General features: G+C 45.5%; 3 pseudogenes; all 3 read right to left on the bottom strand.

Annotated features, from left to right (window-relative positions):
* Positions 1–529: 529 nt before the first annotated feature.
* On the bottom strand, positions 530–709 carry LOC140582620 (U2 spliceosomal RNA; annotated as a pseudogene).
* A 16,261-nt stretch (positions 710–16,970) lies between these two features.
* LOC140582593 (U5 spliceosomal RNA) lies at positions 16,971–17,101 on the bottom strand (annotated as a pseudogene).
* A 421-nt stretch (positions 17,102–17,522) lies between these two features.
* On the bottom strand, positions 17,523–17,651 carry LOC140582573 (U2 spliceosomal RNA; annotated as a pseudogene).
* Positions 17,652–18,574: the final 923 nt, after the last annotated feature.

The following is an 18,574-nucleotide window of genomic DNA, read 5'->3' as shown; positions in this document are numbered from 1 at the left end:
CACACATTTTACTGTCATCGTACTTCTCTTCTGATGCCATTTTATTTATTTGTTTGTTTATTTGTAACCTGGTAACTGCACACTGAATCTTCTTATATTTGTACAATGACACCAAATCTTATTTGGTAATCATGAATTACCAAAACCTTAAATACACAAGGATAGACTCAATTATTGCTGAAAAAATCTACGCAGAGATATAAAAATGTAATATTCTCATCAAAATCACATGCACAGCAAAAAATGTAGCCAGTAACTATATACTGCTCTTCCAAAAAAACAACCTTTAGGTTCAAAACGATATCCATCGAGAAAAAAAATATATCCTCCTTGTATCGACAGGAATACTTTATCTGCATTGTAAAATAGCATAAATAATTTATGACAAAACAAAAAGCTTTTAAATTTACTGTACATGATTGTTAGCAAAATCAGAAATGTCAGTGTGGTAAGATCATGTACTTTATATAGTCAGTCAGTCAGTCAGTCAGTCAGTCAGTCAGTTCTGCCTTTCAACAATAGGGGGCAGTAGAGGTGCACCGTTCCCGGAAGCACTGCAATACCGGGTCGAATAGTGGAGCGGATGGGGCAAGCCCCACTTCCGGCTCCCTGTTCCAAAAATCCGTGTAATATGTGGTCCCCTCCATAGGGGACGTATCAGATATTAAACTGATAAAACAGATTTTTTTTTTTCAGATCCAAATACTTTATTAAACAGTTCTGCACAATTATGTACATCGACACAAACACATTAAAACATATAATAGAAACTGCACTTAAAAAATTGGCACTGTCAACAAGGGAATTAAAAACATTTTCCTACTAAAACAATGATATTCAGAAATAGTCATAATATAACAGGCTGAAATTTTCCCACATCATACAAGTGAATGACAATACAATAAGACATTACTGAAAATATTTTAAAATAGTATTAAACAAACTATCTGCAGAACCATTCACCATAAAATAAGCAAAAAAAAAGCAATAAAAGCAACCAATATATTTACACACCATTAAAATCTAAGTAAACACATATGGCCATTTATACAATTAAAATGTCATCTCAAATGCATGCTTTTGATGCAAGATGAGCATCCTGGTTTCTTTTTATGAGCCCAAGTTATTTATGGCAAAATTAGGTTTTACAGGGGATCGGTAAATAACATGTTCGTGCAGTCTAGTAACATTCGGGGTGAATCATGGACGATTGATCTGAATTTCAGGACGATCAGTCCACATACGATCAGAATTAATCCACAATTACAACTTCCCAGAATATTATAGTAAAAGGATTAATTCCATGCCACGTGGGTGACGTAATCGTCCGTGAATTCATCCTAATACATGCCCCCATTGTTGTAAGTGGCATATTCATCCCGCAACCTTCTCTCCAGCTGCAGAATGGAGAATTTCTTCTCCATCCTGCGCTGCTTGCTATACTGCATGGAGAAGGTTCGGATCCTGTCCTTCACACTCTCCCACCATTCGGCCACAGAGGGGAAGGTAGGCTTGTCCTTCTGCCACTCGGAGAAGTGATCTAAGAAAAGGTGTCTAAAATCGCTCTCCTCCAGGATCTGCAGGTTCATTTTCCAATAGCCGCCCCCATATACAGGAGTGTCTATGGAGGCAGTGGCCTCCACTGCCAAGTGGTCAGTGGGCCACTGTGGGGAGAGGGACACCTTTTCAAAAACAACGGGGGGTGAAGCTAAAATGTAGTCGATGCGACTGCTGGCTCCGCGACTATTATGCCAGGTGAAGCCCGGCATGCTGGGGTTGCATGTTTTAAAACCATCCACAAGTTTAAAGGAATGAATAAAATGGCGAAAATGCCCTGAGCTGACATCCTCTCTACCCTCCAACGCGATGTTAAAGTCCCCTCCTAAAATCAAGTGTCGATCTGTGACACAGAACGGGGACAACTCTTCAGAGAGAGTTATACGGGACGAGGCCTCCACTGGAGCGTAGATGCATATGGCCCGGAGGCGCTGTCCCCTCCATGTGGCGTCCACTCCCAAAACCCTGCCTTGAAGGACGGTAAATTAACTTACTTCCTCAAAGGCGCGGTCGCCAAAAAGAATCCCGACGCCTGAGGAGTGGACACCACCTACACTCCAGTAGGATCTACCCCTCTTCCATTGTCGTGAAAAGAGAGCCTCGTCCCGCTGGTCCCGGAGGTGGACTTCCTGCAGAAAACAAATGCTGAAGGGAAAGATGCCAGCTGATTAAAAACCAACGTGCGTTTTAAAACGTTCCTCAAACCCCTGACATTCAAAGTGACAATATTAAAATTGGCCATGAAATATTAAAATGATCAAATACAATTAAAAACAACAAACTAATTAGACAAAATGTAGATATTAAAGGAATTCAAACAGAAAAAACAGACCATAAGATAAGCCTTTATGCAGATGACGTATTACATTTTCTTAGGAATTCTCCAACCTCTCTTCTGAAGACAATATCACTTATAGATAAGTTCTCATCTATATCAGACTACTCCGTCAACTGGAGCAAATCAACAGTTTTGCCTTTGAATTGTAGTTTCCAAAACACAACTACTACTCCTTTACAGTCAGGTAACCTTAGATACTTAGGCATAAATTTTTCCACCAGACTCTCAGATCTAGTACAGATGAATCATATTCCTTTGTTAAAAAAAAGTGGAAGAGGATCTTGTGCAGTGGAAATCTCTACCTTTATCACTCATTGGAAGAGTTGCCACCATTAAAATGACGGTCCTACCTAAAATCAATTACTTGTTCTCAATGATCAATAATAAACCCTCTATGGCTTGGTTTAAATCACTAGACTCAAGCATCTTGTCATTTTTATTGAAGAACAAACCATCACGAATTAGCTAGAATACTCTGCAAAAAGCCAAAGGTAATGGTGGTCTAGAACTACTGTACCAAGTTTCTATCACTACTTCTTAGCCAACAGACTGCAGTATATAACAAATTGGATCAAATCAAGCCCGGTAGATAGTCCATGGCTGGACTTAGAACAAGCAATCTGCGGAGAAGTAAAATTGTCTGATCTGCCTTTTATAAGTGTTTTAAGAGCCTTAGTATTAACACCTCATTAACAGCCTGGTGGGAATTTTTTTTAAATAACTAGGTCTCCACTTATCCCCTGCAAATTAACACCCATTTGGAACAATCCAGATATTTGCCGAAAAAAGATAAAATTGAGCTTTCCCTTATGGCATGATAAAGGGATTAGAAATCTTGAACATGTTATGCAAAACGGGAAATTGATTTCATTCGACGAACTAGTCTCAAAATACGGAATTAGCAACAGTAAATTTCTTGAGTACCAGCAATTCAGGCAAGGTTCAATCTTAATCAGTTTAACTTAGAAATACCTCCATGGGTGCTAGAATTTTTAAATCTTTCTAGCCCCAAATTATTGCAAAAAATGTATAAGTTATTGTCAAAAATGGATGACTCAATTTCCCTCCCAACCTCAAAATGGGAGCAAGATCTATCCATCGATCCAGATCAAAACATTTGGAAAGAAATATGTTTAAACACCTTCAAAATGACTAAAAACCCCAACTTACAGCTTATACCATACAAAACTCTGCATAGAGCTCATTATACAGGACAAAGGATGTTCCAAATGGGCCTTATACACTCAAACCTATGCACCCACTGCTCAGGTAACTTTGTGGAGAACTACATGCATGCCATATGGTCCTGCACACCGGTGCAGAAGTTCTGGCAAAGGATATGTGAAGATCTGTGAATTTGGTTTAATTGCTATATCCCAACCTCACCTACATTGTGCATTTTAGGTGATGCAAGTGTATTAGATATGGGCGGCTAGTGGCTTCTTGGAGCTGGGGGGGCTGTGGCTGCCATCCTGTGATGTCTGGGTGTCTGCCCTGGCTGGTGGTGTGGGGGGGGGCTTGGGCGGGTGCTGCCTGGCAGTCATGGGGCGTGGGGTCTGGGGTACCGGTGGTGACGGGGGCTGGCCCTGGGATGGGTGGTTGGCCTCTTCGGTGCGGGCTTGGGTGGGGGGTCTGGTGCCCGGGGCCTGGCCGTTTCCTCGGTGGGTGCCTTCCTGCGCGGGGGTGGCCTGTGCTCCCTCCGGGGCACTGCCGGGGGGGGTGGGTCAGTCCGTGTCAGGAGGTCCAGCCTGTGCTGTGTGGGGGGTGGCATGTCTCGAGCCCGGGCTGGTCTGCCACTATTTGTCGTCGAATGAGTGGGTGACTGAGTACGGGCTGCCCTTCGGGGTGGGGGGGGCTAGCTCTTGGCGTCGGCACTGCTCCGGGATGTTGTCGCCGGGGGCCTCGGGTCCGCTCCTTCCCATGTAGCGGTGGGGGGCTGGGGTGCCTACTGAGCCAGCTGGCTCTCTTCTGCCGGGGGGTAGTAATCTCCCCCCTGCTATTATGAATCCCAGCCCCTCTCCTCCTTCACTCACACAACATGCCACGCACACATGTAGGATCTCGGGGTGGGAATGTGCCGCGCACGCACTGATGGGGCCATTCACATGGCCTTACTCGCTGTGCGGCGCGGCCCTCTGCCTCCCCTTGTTTTAATTGCACTTTAGTCATCACATATCAGTATACACACAGGGCCTTGGGGGGTGGGGGCACTACTCAGAGGTTGGTAGGTGGGGCCGCTGAGGTGGCCTCACTCACCTCTTCACTGCTGCCCGCCCCTCAATTTTACTCACACCATATACATTGAGGGTCTTGGGGGGGTGATGGGGAGGAGAGCTGTTTGTAAGCAGCGCTCCTCCTCGCTTCCCCCGTCAATTTTAAATCCATCTTAAGTTTCTCAACAGTCATACTCATCCCTTACATCACATACACTCACATGCACCAACACATGCATCCAACACTCCACCTCTCACACAGGTGCGTGGGGGAGGAGAGTGGGCGGGTCTTCCTACACCCCTGCTCCCTGCCCGCGATGGTGGGGGGGCACTCGGGTAGTCGTCCGGCTGGCGGCGCCCTGGGGTTGCGGTTGGCGCTGGGGGTGGCGTCCGTTCCCCCGCATGGTGGAGGTTGGTCCGGAGTGGATGGGCTTATGTCTTTTTGTCTCTGTGTATGTGTCTGTGTATGTTGTGTGAGTGGGTGTATGGTCTATGTGTATGGCTGAGAGGTGTGTCTGTGTGGGCCTGGGTCCGGGGCTAGCTGCTCCTTCCTGGGCGTGGCTGCCTCCTTGGCATGGTTGCTGGCCCTCCTCCCCGGGTGGTGGCCTGGGGGGGGCTCGGGCCTCTCTGGCGCGGGTGGGGCTCTCTGCCGGGGGCCGGCCGTCTCCCGGCCGCTTGGGGTCCTGGCCCGTGCAGGAGCGGCCGTCACCCTCGCGGGGTTGCCTCTGGTTCTCGTGCCCTTTTGGCTGCGGGGGCTGCGCCTGGGACCTCCCTCCTCCTCCTGCTGGGGTGGGGACGCGGCTGTCGTGGGAACGTGGGGCCTTGGCTCTTCCGTGGAGCTGTGTGACGGTGTGCAGTCGTAGGTCAGCAGAGTAAAGAGGAGGGGGCTCAACACACATCCCTGAGGGGCCCCCATGTTAAGAATGATGGTGCTGGATGTTACTGCCGACCCGTACTGCTTGTGGTCTTCCGGTAAGGAAATCCAGCAACCGGTTTCACAGTGAGGTGTTGAGCCCCAGCTGGACCAGTTTTTGAGTGAGCTGTTGGGGGATTATAGTGTTAAATGCTGAACTGAAGTCTATGAACAGCATTCGGACATATGAGTCTTTTTTATCCAGATATGTGAGTGCTGAATGGAGTGCAGTGAGGATGGCGTCATCGTCGAGTGGTTGGGCCGATACGCAAACTGGAAGGGGTCCAAGGAGGGGGGCAGGACAGACTTAATGTGCTGCACGACTAGTCGTTCAAAGCACTTCATTAAGATGGGAGTAAGTGCAACAGGGCGGTAGTCGTTAAAGCAGGAGGGAGATGACTTTTTTGGGACTGGAATAATGGTGGTGGTTTTGAAACAAATGGGGACGATAGCCTGGTTGAGTGAGATGTTAAAGATGTCTGTAAAGACATCAGTGAGTTCCACTGCACAGTCTCTCAGTACGCGACCAGGAATGTTGTCAGGACCCGGAGCTTTGCGTACGTTGACCCTGCTGAGGGATCTCCTCACACTGTCTGGGGACAGTCATCACCTGGTCACCAGGAGAGGGAGGGGTCTTCTGTGCACTGGTGCTATTCAGCAGGGAGATGGTGCTATCACAGGTCTGTGGTGGGGGCTTGTAATCTGTGATGGCCATAGGCTCCATGTGTCTCTGCTGTCTTTGAAGCGATGGGATATTCCTCTGGAGTACTGTCTCTTAGCCTCTCTGATGCCACGGGACAGGTTGGCCCTAGCTGTCTTCAGGTTTGCCTCATCTCCAGCTCTGAAGGCAACGTTCCGAGCTTTCAGCAGCCTGTAGACCTCCCCTGTCATCCATGGCTTTTGGTTGGCACGGACAGTGATGGTTTTGGTAACTGTTACATCCTCAGTGCATTTGTTAATGTAGGCTGTAACAGTCTGTGAGTACTCCTGGAGGTCAGTGGTGTTGTCGTATGTGGCAGCCTGCTTAAACATACTCCAGTCTGTGGTGTTAAAGCAGTCCTGTAAAGCCACTGAAGACCCTTCCGGCCACACTTGTATCTGCTTCCGAACCGGTTTGGTGACTTTAATGAGCGGTCTGTAAGCAGGCATTAGCATGACAGTAATGTGGTTTGAGGCACCGAGCTGGGGGAGGGGGAAAGCCTTGTAAGCTCCTCTTTGGGTGGTGTAAACAAGGTCCAGTGTGTTATTTCCCCGTGTAGGAAAGTCTATGTGTTGCTGTATTTTGGGAAACACACTCTTTAAGTCTGCATGATTGAAATCCCCAGCCAAGATGATAAAAGCATCTGGGTGGGCTGTCTGCTGCTCACTGATACATGCTGGTACAGTTCATTCAGTGCCTCCCTCCTGTTGCTGCCATTGGAGGTGGGAGGGATATACCCAGCAAACAACAGTATAGCTGTATATTCCCTCGGTAGATAGAACGGCCGGCACTTAATAACCATAAACTCCAACACTGGTGAACAGTAGTTGCAGACCGCAACAGCATCGCAGCACCAGGCGTTGAGCCATGTTTCCAAGAACACAAAAACACAACAGTCCTTTACATTCCTCTGAGATGAACATAGTAGTCGGATGTCGGCCAGTTTCTTATCCAATGAGCGTACGTTGGCCAGACCGATGGAGGGGATAGCGGGTTTGTGTGGGCAAGCCACCAGCCTAGCTCGGATACCTCCGCTCTTACCCCTCTTCTGCTTCCTCTCACGCCGCTTGAGGCACCTCCATTTTGGGCGAGGTGCAGGAGTGGGGGTCGGTGATTGAGTAGGCCTGCGGAGCAGACCCAGATCATTCAGCTCTTCGGCATCCACAGAGTCTAACTTAAAAAGTTTGTTTCTGCCGATGTTGAGCAAAAATGTTCGCCTATATACGGGCTTAAGAACAGATAAACGCGACAAAGACGTACAAAAACACTGCAACTTCCAGGACGAAAAACACGAAAACACTGTTTAGTCGGGAGAGAGAGAAGCCGCTGTTGCAGCAGAGGCAGGGTCCGAGTGGGCGGCAGTTTGGAAAAAGATTGCTGCCCTCGAAGACGAGGTGGGCCGTTTAAGGTCTGAGATCTCCGTGCTTGCTGGTGCCCTGACTGATCCACATATATCCCGGAGCAGTTCGGAGACCACTGGGACTCCTTTTGTAGTCCCCACTTCAGCTCCAAGCTGTTTCCCGCCCCCTCCTCCTCCTCCTCCGCCTGCTAATATCCAGGGCCCGAAGCAGAAGAGGAGTCATCCTCAGGGAAGTGGCACAGGACCCACCAATGGCCCCAACATGGTGGATGTTCTGGCGGAGCTGCCGCACATTAAACTGCGCCCAGTGCTGAGGTCGCCAGGTGGGACGCCAGTGACCAGGAGGGGACTGACGCAGGGGACGCCCATGCCCTCAGAGGACTTTGCTGCCATTTTAGCAGAGGCTCTGAAGAAAAAGTTCAAGCATCAGAACCACTCTGATGAGTAGGAGCAGCAGTCCTCTGAGGCCTTTAAACCTTTTTTACTTAAACTTTTTATACTTATAACAATTTTATACTTATAACATTTTTATACTTATATCATTTTTATACTTAAGATTTTTATACTTATATACTTTATATACTTAAACTTTATATACTTATACTTTGTGTACTGATTCTATATACTTATTAATAAATAATATATTTATATCACTATTATTTTTAAAAGAGTTGCTGATTTTGTAATACTGCTGCAGCATTCTCCACATGCTAATCACTGCCCCACATCGAATTGGCACTTTGATCAGCCACGAATCACTTCACTACCCCCTGTTGAATGTTGCATCGTACTGTATGTTGATAGATATCTCGTAGTAGTAAGTACTTCATTATTAGGCTGCACAATATTGGAAAAGATCTATTTCTGCAATGAGTATTGCAGTATTTATTTAAATTTAAGCCGCAGCGTGTGCACGCGCCGCCATTTTGGGAGAGAAAAAAAAATTAAAAATTTAAATTCGAGTTCTGAGGTACCACTGTATCCTGTAAACTTTAGAACGTGAAACGGTCGGCTAAGTTGACCTCGAATGGTTCTGCGTGCTCATTGGTTGTTGCTACGTATATCTGGAAGCAGAAGCTGTAATTTTTATTTCTCTCGGTCTTGATTTGGGTGATCTTCATTTACTGTTTGTGTTCCATTGCTTTAAATAATGTCTGCAATGGCTCCTTTCAGTCACTTGCGTGGTTTTCTACACACCTGTCTGGGATGCTTTAAGCGTTCCAGCTTTCGTGTGCGCAAGCCCACTGCACCATCCTCGACTGTTGCAACGGGGGTTGCTATAAATGGCAACGCCCCTGCAAAGGTCGGGAGTGGCATCCACCTCCCCAGTGGACACGGGGATCTCCAGCATGCTGCTGTTGCAGCAGAGGCAGGGTCCGAGTGGGCGGCAGTTTGGAAAAAGATTGCTGCCCTCGAAGACGAGGTGGGCCGTTTAAGGTCTGAGATCTCCGTGCTTGCTGGTGCCCTGACTGATCCACATATATCCCGGAGCAGTTCGGAGACCACTGGGACTCCTTTTGTAGTCCCCACTTCAGCTCCAACCTGTTTCCCGCCCCCTCCTCCTCCTCCTCCGCCTGCTAATATCCAGGGCCCGAAGCAGAAGAGGAGTCATCCTCAGGGAAGTGGCACAGGACCCACCAATGGCCCCAACATGGTGGATGTTCTGGCGGAGCTGCCGCACATTAAACTGCGCCCAGTGCTGAGGTTGCCAGGTGGGACGCCAGTGACCAGGAGGGGACTGACGCAGGGGACGCCCATGCCCTCAGAGGACTTTGCTGCCATTTTAGCAGAGGCTCTGAAGAAAAAGTTCAAGCATCAGAACCACTCTGATGAGTAGGAGCAGCAGTCCTCTGAGGCCTTTAAACCTTTTTTACTTAAACTTTTTTTACTTAAATTTTTTATACTTATAACATTTTTATACTTATAACATTTTTATACTTATAACATTTTTATACTTATATCATTTTTATACTTAAGATTTTTATACTTATATACTTTATATACTTAAACTTTATATACTTATACTTTGTTTACTGATTCTATATACTTATTAATAAATAATATATTTATATCACTATTATTTTTAAAAGAGTTGCTGATTTTGTAATACTGCTGCAGCATTCTCCACATACTAATCACTGCCCCACATCGAATTGGCACTTTGATCAGCCACGAATCACTTCACTACCCCCTGTTGAATGTTGCATCGTATGTTGTTAGATATCTCGTAGTAGTAAGTACTTCATTATTAGGCTGCACAATATTGGAAAAGATCTATTTCTGCAATGAGTATTGCAGTATTTATTTAAATTTAAGCCGCAGCGTGTGCACGTGCCGCCATTTTGGGAGAGAAAAAAAAATAAAAAATTTAAATTCGAGTTCTGAGGTACCACTGTATCCTGTAAACTTTAGAACGTGAAACGGTCGGCTAAGTTGACCTCGAATGGTTCTGCGTGCTCATTGATTGTTGCTACGTATATCTGGAAGCAGAAGCTGTAATTTTTATTTCTCTCGGTCTTGATTTGGGTGATCTTCATTTACTGTTTGTGTTCCATTGCTTTAAATAATGTCTGCAATGGCTCCTTTCAGTCACTTGCGTGGTTTTCTACACACCTGTCTGGGATGCTTTAAGCGTTCCAGCTTTCGTGTGCGCAAGCCCACTGCACCATCCTCGACTGTTGCAACGGGGGTTGCTATAAATGGCAACGCCCCTGCAAAGGTCGGGAGTGGCATCCACCTCCCCAGTGGACACGGGGATCTCCAGCATGCTGCTGTTGCAGCAGAGGCAGGGTCCGAGTGGGCGGCAGTTTGGAAAAAGATTGCTGCCCTCGAAGACGAGGTGGGCCGTTTAAGGTCTGAGATCTCCGTGCTTGCTGGTGCCCTGACTGATCCACATATATCCCGGAGCAGTTCGCAGACCACTGGGACTCCTTTTGTAGTCCCCACTTCAGCTCCAAGCTGTTTCCCGCCCCCTCCTCCTCCTCCTCCGCCTGCTAATATCCAGGGCCCGAAGCAGAAGAGGAGTCATCCTCAGGGAAGTGGCACAGGACCCACCAATGGCCCCAACATGGTGGATGTTCTGGCGGAGCTGCCGCACATTAAACTGCGCCCAGTGCTGAGGTCGCCAGGTGGGACGCCAGTGACCAGGAGGGGACTGACGCAGGGGACGCCCATGCCCTCAGAGGACTTTGCTGCCATTTTAGCAGAGGCTCTGAAGAAAAAGTTCAAGCATCAGAACCACTCTGATGAGTAGGAGCAGCAGTCCTCTGAGGCCTTTAAACCTTTTTTACTTAAACTTTTTTTACTTAAATTTTTTATACTTATAACATTTTTATACTTATAACATTTTTATACTTATAACATTTTTATACTTATATCATTTTTATACTTAAGATTTTTATACTTATATACTTTATATACTTAAACTTTATATACTTATACTTTGTGTACTGATTCTATATACTTATTAATAAATAATATATTTATATCACTATTATTTTTAAAAGAGTTGCTGATTTTGTAATACTGCTGCAGCATTCTCCACATGCTAATCACTGCCCCACATCGAATTGGCACTTTGATCAGCCACGAATCACTTCACTACCCCCTGTTGAATGTTGCATCGTATGTTGTTAGATATCTCGTAGTAGTAAGTACTTCATTATTAGGCTGCACAATATTGGAAAAGATCTATTTCTGCAATGAGTATTGCAGTATTTATTTAAATTTAAGCCGCAGCGTGTGCACGCGCCGCCATTTTGGGAGAGAAAAAAAAATTAAAAATTTAAATTCGAGTTCTGAGGTACCACTGTATCCTGTAAACTTTAGAACGTGAAACGGTCGGCTAAGTTGACCTCGAATGGTTCTGCGTGCTCATTGGTTGTTGCTACGTATATCTGGAAGCAGAAGCTGTAATTTTTATTTCTCTCGGTCTTGATTTGGGTGATCTTCATTTACTGTTTGTGTTCCATTGCTTTAAATAATGTCTGCAATGGCTCCTTTCAGTCACTTGCGTGGTTTTCTACACACCTGTCTGGGATGCTTTAAGCGTTCCAGCTTTCGTGTGCGCAAGCCCACTGCACCATCCTCGACTGTTGCAACGGGGGTTGCTATAAATGGCAACGCCCCTGCAAAGGTCGGGAGTGGCATCCACCTCCCCAGTGGACACGGGGATCTCCAGCATGCTGCTGTTGCAGCAGAGGCAGGGTCCGAGTGGGCGGCAGTTTGGAAAAAGATTGCTGCCCTCGAAGACGAGGTGGGCCGTTTAAGGTCTGAGATCTCCGTGCTTGCTGGTGCCCTGACTGATCCACATATATCCCGGAGCAGTTCGCAGACCACTGGGACTCCTTTTGTAGTCCCCACTTCAGCTCCAAGCTGTTTCCCGCCCCCTCCTCCTCCTCCTCCGCCTGCTAATATCCAGGGCCCGAAGCAGAAGAGGAGTCATCCTCAGGGAAGTGGCACAGGACCCACCAATGGCCCCAACATGGTGGATGTTCTGGCGGAGCTGCCGCACATTAAACTGCGCCCAGTGCTGAGGTCGCCAGGTGGGACGCCAGTGACCAGGAGGGGACTGACGCAGGGGACGCCCATGCCCTCAGAGGACTTTGCTGCCATTTTAGCAGAGGCTCTGAAGAAAAAGTTCAAGCATCAGAACCACTCTGATGAGTAGGAGCAGCAGTCCTCTGAGGCCTTTAAACCTTTTTTACTTAAACTTTTTATACTTATAACATTTTTATACTTATAACATTTTTATACTTAAGATTTTTATACTTATATACTTTATATACTTAAACTTTATATACTTATACTTTGTGTACTGATTCTATATACTTATTAATAAATAATATATTTATATCACTATTATTTTTAAAAGAGTTGCTGATTTTGTAATACTGCTGCAGCATTCTCCACATGCTAATCACTGCCCCACATCGAATTGGCACTTTGATCAGCCACGAATCACTTCACTACCCCCTGTTGAATGTTGCATCGTATGTTGTTAGATATCTCGTAGTAGTAAGTACTTCATTATTAGGCTGCACAATATTGGAAAAGATCTATTTCTGCAATGAGTATTGCAGTATTTATTTAAATTTAAGCCGCAGCGTGTGCACGCGCCGCCATTTTGGGAGAGAAAAAAAAATTAAAAATTTAAATTCGAGTTCTGAGGTACCACTGTATCCTGTAAACTTTAGAACGTGAAACGGTCGGCTAAGTTGACCTCGAATGGTTCTGCGTGCTCATTGGTTGTTGCTACGTATATCTGGAAGCAGAAGCTGTAATTTTTATTTCTCTCGGTCTTGATTTGGGTGATCTTCATTTACTGTTTGTGTTCCATTGCTTTAAATAATGTCTGCAATGGCTCCTTTCAGTCACTTGCGTGGTTTTCTACACACCTGTCTGGGATGCTTTAAGCGTTCCAGCTTTCGTGTGCGCAAGCCCACTGCACCATCCTCGACTGTTGCAACGGGGGTTGCTATAAATGGCAACGCCCCTGCAAAGGTCGGGAGTGGCATCCACCTCCCCAGTGGACACGGGGATCTCCAGCATGCTGCTGTTGCAGCAGAGGCAGGGTCCGAGTGGGCGGCAGTTTGGAAAAAGATTGCTGCCCTCGAAGACGAGGTGGGCCGTTTAAGGTCTGAGATCTCCGTGCTTGCTGGTGCCCTGACTGATCCACATATATCCCGGAGCAGTTCGCAGACCACTGGGACTCCTTTTGTAGTCCCCACTTCAGCTCCAAGCTGTTTCCCGCCCCCTCCTCCTCCTCCTCCGCCTGCTAATATCCAGGGCCCGAAGCAGAAGAGGAGTCATCCTCAGGGAAGTGGCACAGGACCCACCAATGGCCCCAACATGGTGGATGTTCTGGCGGAGCTGCCGCACATTAAACTGCGCCCAGTGCTGAGGTCGCCAGGTGGGACGCCAGTGACCAGGAGGGGACTGACGCAGGGGACGCCCATGCCCTCAGAGGACTTTGCTGCCATTTTAGCAGAGGCTCTGAAGAAAAAGTTCAAGCATCAGAACCACTCTGATGAGTAGGAGCAGCAGTCCTCTGAGGCCTTTAACCCTTTTTAACTTAAACTTTTTTTACTTAAATTTTTTATACTTATAACATTTTTATACTTATAACATTTTTATACTTATATCATTTTTATACTTAAGATTTTTATACTTATATACTTTATATACTTAAACTTTATATACTTATACTTTGTGTACTGATTCTATATACTTATTAATAAATAATATATTTATATCACTATTATTTTTAAAAGAGTTGCTGATTTTGTAATACTGCTGCAGCATTCTCCACATGCTAATCACTGCCCCACATCGAATTGGCACTTTGATCAGCCACGAATCACTTCACTACCCCCTGTTGAATGTTGCATCGTATGTTGTTAGATATCTCGTAGTAGTAAGTACTTCATTATTAGGCTGCACAATATTGGAAAAGATCTATTTCTGCAATGAGTATTGCAGTATTTATTTAAATTTAAGCCGCAGCGTGTGCACGCGCCGCCATTTTGGGAGAGAAAAAAAAATTAAAAATTTTAATTCGAGTTCTGAGGTACCACTGTATCCTGTAAACTTTAGAACGTGAAACGGTCGGCTAAGTTGACCTCGAATGGTTCTGCGTGCTCATTGGTTGTTGCTACGTATATCTGGAAGCAGAAGCTGTAATTTTTATTTCTCTCGGTCTTGATTTGGGTGATCTTCATTTACTGTTTGTGTTCCATTGCTTTAAATAATGTCTGCAATGGCTCCTTTCAGTCACTTGCGTGGTTTTCTACACACCTGTCTGGGATGCTTTAAGCGTTCCAGCTTTCGTGTGCGCAAGCCCACTGCACCATCCTCGACTGTTGCAACGGGGGTTGCTATAAATGGCAACGCCCCTGCAAAGGTCGGGAGTGGCATCCACCTCCCCAGTGGACACGGGGATCTCCAGCATGCTGCTGTTGCAGCAGAGGCAGGGTCCGAGTGGGCGGCAGTTTGGAAAAAGATTGCTGCCCTCGAAGACGAGGTGGGCCGTTTAAGGTCTGAGATCTCCGTGCTTGCTGGTGCCCTGACTGATCCACATATATCCCGGAGCAGTTCGGAGACCACTGGGACTCCTTTTGTAGTCCCCACTTCAGCTCCAAGCTGTTTCCCGCCCCCTCCTCCTCCTCCTCCGCCTGCTAATATCCAGGGCCCGAAGCAGAAGAGGAGTCATCCTCAGGGAAGTGGCACACGACCCACCAATGGCCCCAACATGGTGGATGTTCTGGCGGAGCTGCCGCACATTAAACTGCGCCCAGTGCTGAGGTTGCCAGGTGGGACGCCAGTGACCAGGAGGGGACTGACGCAGGGGACGCCCATGCCCTCAGAGGACTTTGCTGCCATTTTAGCAGAGGCTCTGAAGAAAAAGTTCAAGCATCAGAACCACTCTGATGAGTAGGAGCAGCAGTCCTCTGAGGCCTTTAAACCTTTTTTACTTAAACTTTTTTTACTTAAATTTTTTATACTTATAACATTTTTATACTTATAACATTTTTATACTTATAACATTTTTATACTTATATCATTTTTATACTTAAGATTTTTATACTTATAAACTTTATATACTTAAACTTTATATACTTATACTTTGTTTACTGATTCTATATAATTATTAATAAATAATATATTTATATCACTATTATTTTTAAAAGAGTTGCTGATTTTGTAATACTGCTGCAGCATTCTCCACATGCTAATCACTGCCCCACATCGAATTGTCACTTTGATCAGCCACGAATCACTTCACTACCCCCTGTTGAATGTTGCATCGTATGTTGTTAGATATCTCGTAGTAGTAAGTACTTCATTATTAGGCTGCACAATATTGGAAAAGATCTATTTCTGCAATGAGTATTGCAGTATTTATTTAAATTTAAGCCGCAGCGTGTGCACGCGCCGCCATTTTGGGAGAGAAAAAAAAATAAAAAATTTAAATTCGAGTTCTGAGGTACCACTGTATCCTGTAAATTTTAGAACGTGAAACGGTCGGCTAAGTTGACCTCGAATGGTTCTGCGTGCTCATTGGTTGTTGCTACGTACATCTGGAAGCAGAAGCTGTAATTTTTATTTCTCTCGGTCTTGATTTGGGTGATCTTCATTTACTGTTTGTGTTCCATTGCTTTAAATAATGTCTGCAATGGCTCCTTTCAGTCACTTGCGTGGTTTTCTACACACCTGTCTGGGATGCTTTAAGCGTTCCAGCTTTCGTGTGCGCAAGCCCACTGCACCATCCTCGACTGTTGCAACGGGGGTTGCTATAAATGGCAACGCCCCTGCAAAGGTCGGGAGTGGCATCCACCTCCCCAGTGGACACGGGGATCTCCAGCATGCTGCTGTTGCAGCAGAGGCAGGGTCCGAGTGGGCGGCAGTTTGGAAAAAGATTGCTGCCCTCGAAGACGAGGTGGGCCGTTTAAGGTCTGAGATCTCCATGCTTGCTGGTGCCTTCACTGACCCACATATATCACGGAGCAGTTCGCAGACCACTGGGACTCCTTTTGTAGTCCCCACTTCAGCTCCAAGCTGTTTCCCGCCCCCTCCTCCTCCTCCACCTGCTAGTATCCAGGGCCCCAAGCAGAGTCATCGTCAGGGAAGTGGCGCAGGAACCACCAAAGGCCCCAACATGGTGGATGTCCTGGCGGAGCTGCCCCGTGTTAAACTGCGCCTGGTGCTGAGGTCGCCAGGTGGGACGCCAGTGCCAAGGAGGGGACTGACGCAGGGGACGCCCATGGCCTCAGACGACATTACCTCCATCTTATCAGAGGCTCTGAAAAAGAAGTTCAGGCACCAGAACCACTCTGATGAGTAGGAGAAGCGGTCCTCTGAGCCCTTAAACTTTTTATACTCATATCATTTTTATACTTGATTTTTATACTTATATACTTTATATACTTAAACTTTATATACTTATACTTTATGTACTTACATGCTTTATATGCTTATATTTATATACTTATACTTTGTGTACTGATTCTATATACTTATGAATAAATAATATATTTATATCACTATTATTTTTAAAAGATTTGCTGATTTTGTAATACTGCTGCAGCATTCTCCACATACTAATCACGGCCCCACATCGAATTGGCACTTTGCTCTGCCACATATCACTTCACTACCCCCTGTTGAATGTTGCATCGTATGTTGTTAGATATCTCGTAGTAGTAAGTACTTCATTATTAGGCTGCACAATATTGGAAAAGATGTATTTCTGCAATGAGTATTGCAGTATTTATTTAAATTTAAAATGCTTAAAACAAACCAATTTCTCACAAACACATCTATTCATGAGTGATTTAAATGGCAAGGATGAAAATGATTAGGATTAGCTCTTATGATTAGCTCTTATGATTAGCTCTTGCCAAAATAGGGCTTGTAAACTTTTGTGCTAGTCAGAATTAACCCAAACAACTATGACTATACCCCACGGAAATCTTTAGTAAAAAGCGAAAGATTTATACGGGATGAAGAGAGACCCGAGTCGATATGGGGCTGCCGCTTACCGGGTCGCCGTTAGCTGGGTCTCCGTGCCCCCCCCGCTCAGAGTAGAATGCCCAGGGGTGTCGCAGCCGCCAGTGTCGGGGCCCCGACTCCTCCCTGTCCTCCTGTCCTCTCAAGAAACAGCAATCATTTAAATAAACATGAGGGAAAATTCCAAAAGGCAAAGATGATGTCATGCCTTACCTCAGCACAGCTGCCCACCGCACAAACAGCGTGTCACCTTACTTTAAAAAATAAAAATAAAAAAAAAAGAAAACCGGCAGGAAACGAGGGCCACGCACGGATAGGGCCCTTCCCTCACAGCACATGCGGCTAATTAGCTGGCCATCCAGAGGCACTCAGTCTATTAGTCACCCACTCAGTCAGTCAGTCAGTCAGTTCTGCCTTTCAACAACAGGGGGCAGTAGAGGTGCAGCGTTCCTGGAAGCACTGCAATACCGGGTCAATGCCTGGAGCAGACGGGGCAAGCCCCACTTCCGGCTCCCTGTTCCAAAAATCTGTTTAATATGTGGTCCCCTCCATGGGGGACGTATCAAAATAACCTTTTCATACCAAAACACAATGTAAATCAGCTCAAATACATGAATAATAAATATTATGCTTGTACTACTTACATTAACACATAATCACAATCTATAAAGCTGAAACATTCCCACACTATGCAAATCATGCCAACACAGTACAATAAGACTTTCAAAGATAATATTAAACAAACAGAACTACCTGCAGAACTATTACCAATAAAACAGGAAAAGGGCAATAAGACCAGCAAATACAATTATACACCATTTAAACCTAATTACAATTATATGGTCAATAAAACAATTAAAATGTCACCTTATATGCATGCTATTAAAAAGTTAAGACCTCTAACCCTCTGGAGTCGACAGCATCGTTGGCAATGCCACGATCTTTCTTGTGTATTTCAGTTCATAACTCGCTGAAATCTTATTATAGAAACATGAAAAAAATGCTGAATAAATCTGTAATCTGCATTCTTTTCAAAATGTCCATTGTTGGAAGTATTAAACTTTTTAAAATTAGGTTAAATTGGCAAAAAAGTAAACCATGTCACCTTACTTTGTTTTATCTGCATTGGGGGTGTGTAGTACCGCTCTCACCCGAAGATCGCTATTCACATTCTAAATAGCTGCATTAGCGCGTATTCTGATTGCATTCGCATGGTAATTTGATGAACAACGCAACGGTGAAACGCGATCCAGATACGTCCCCATCAGCGCCATAAAAGGGGGAGGGAAGTGGCCAGGTGACAATGGCTCATTCATTCACATGAAAGTTGCTACATATTCAATGAAAGGAGCCAGAAATAGTTACATGAGTTAGGTTTTTCTTGTTTATTTATCCAAATAAATATTGCAACTACACCAGTTAGTCATCTTCATGTAGCCAAGACTTTGGTGATCAGATATCTGGGATCAAAACAAACTGCCAGCAT

This window comes from Paramormyrops kingsleyae, chromosome 24 (assembly GCF_048594095.1).
Source record: "Paramormyrops kingsleyae isolate MSU_618 chromosome 24, PKINGS_0.4, whole genome shotgun sequence".
Taxonomy (NCBI): Eukaryota; Metazoa; Chordata; class Actinopteri; order Osteoglossiformes; family Mormyridae; genus Paramormyrops; species Paramormyrops kingsleyae.
The sequence above is the reverse complement of the archived record's forward strand: the minus strand, read 5'-3'. Positions and strand labels throughout refer to the sequence as shown.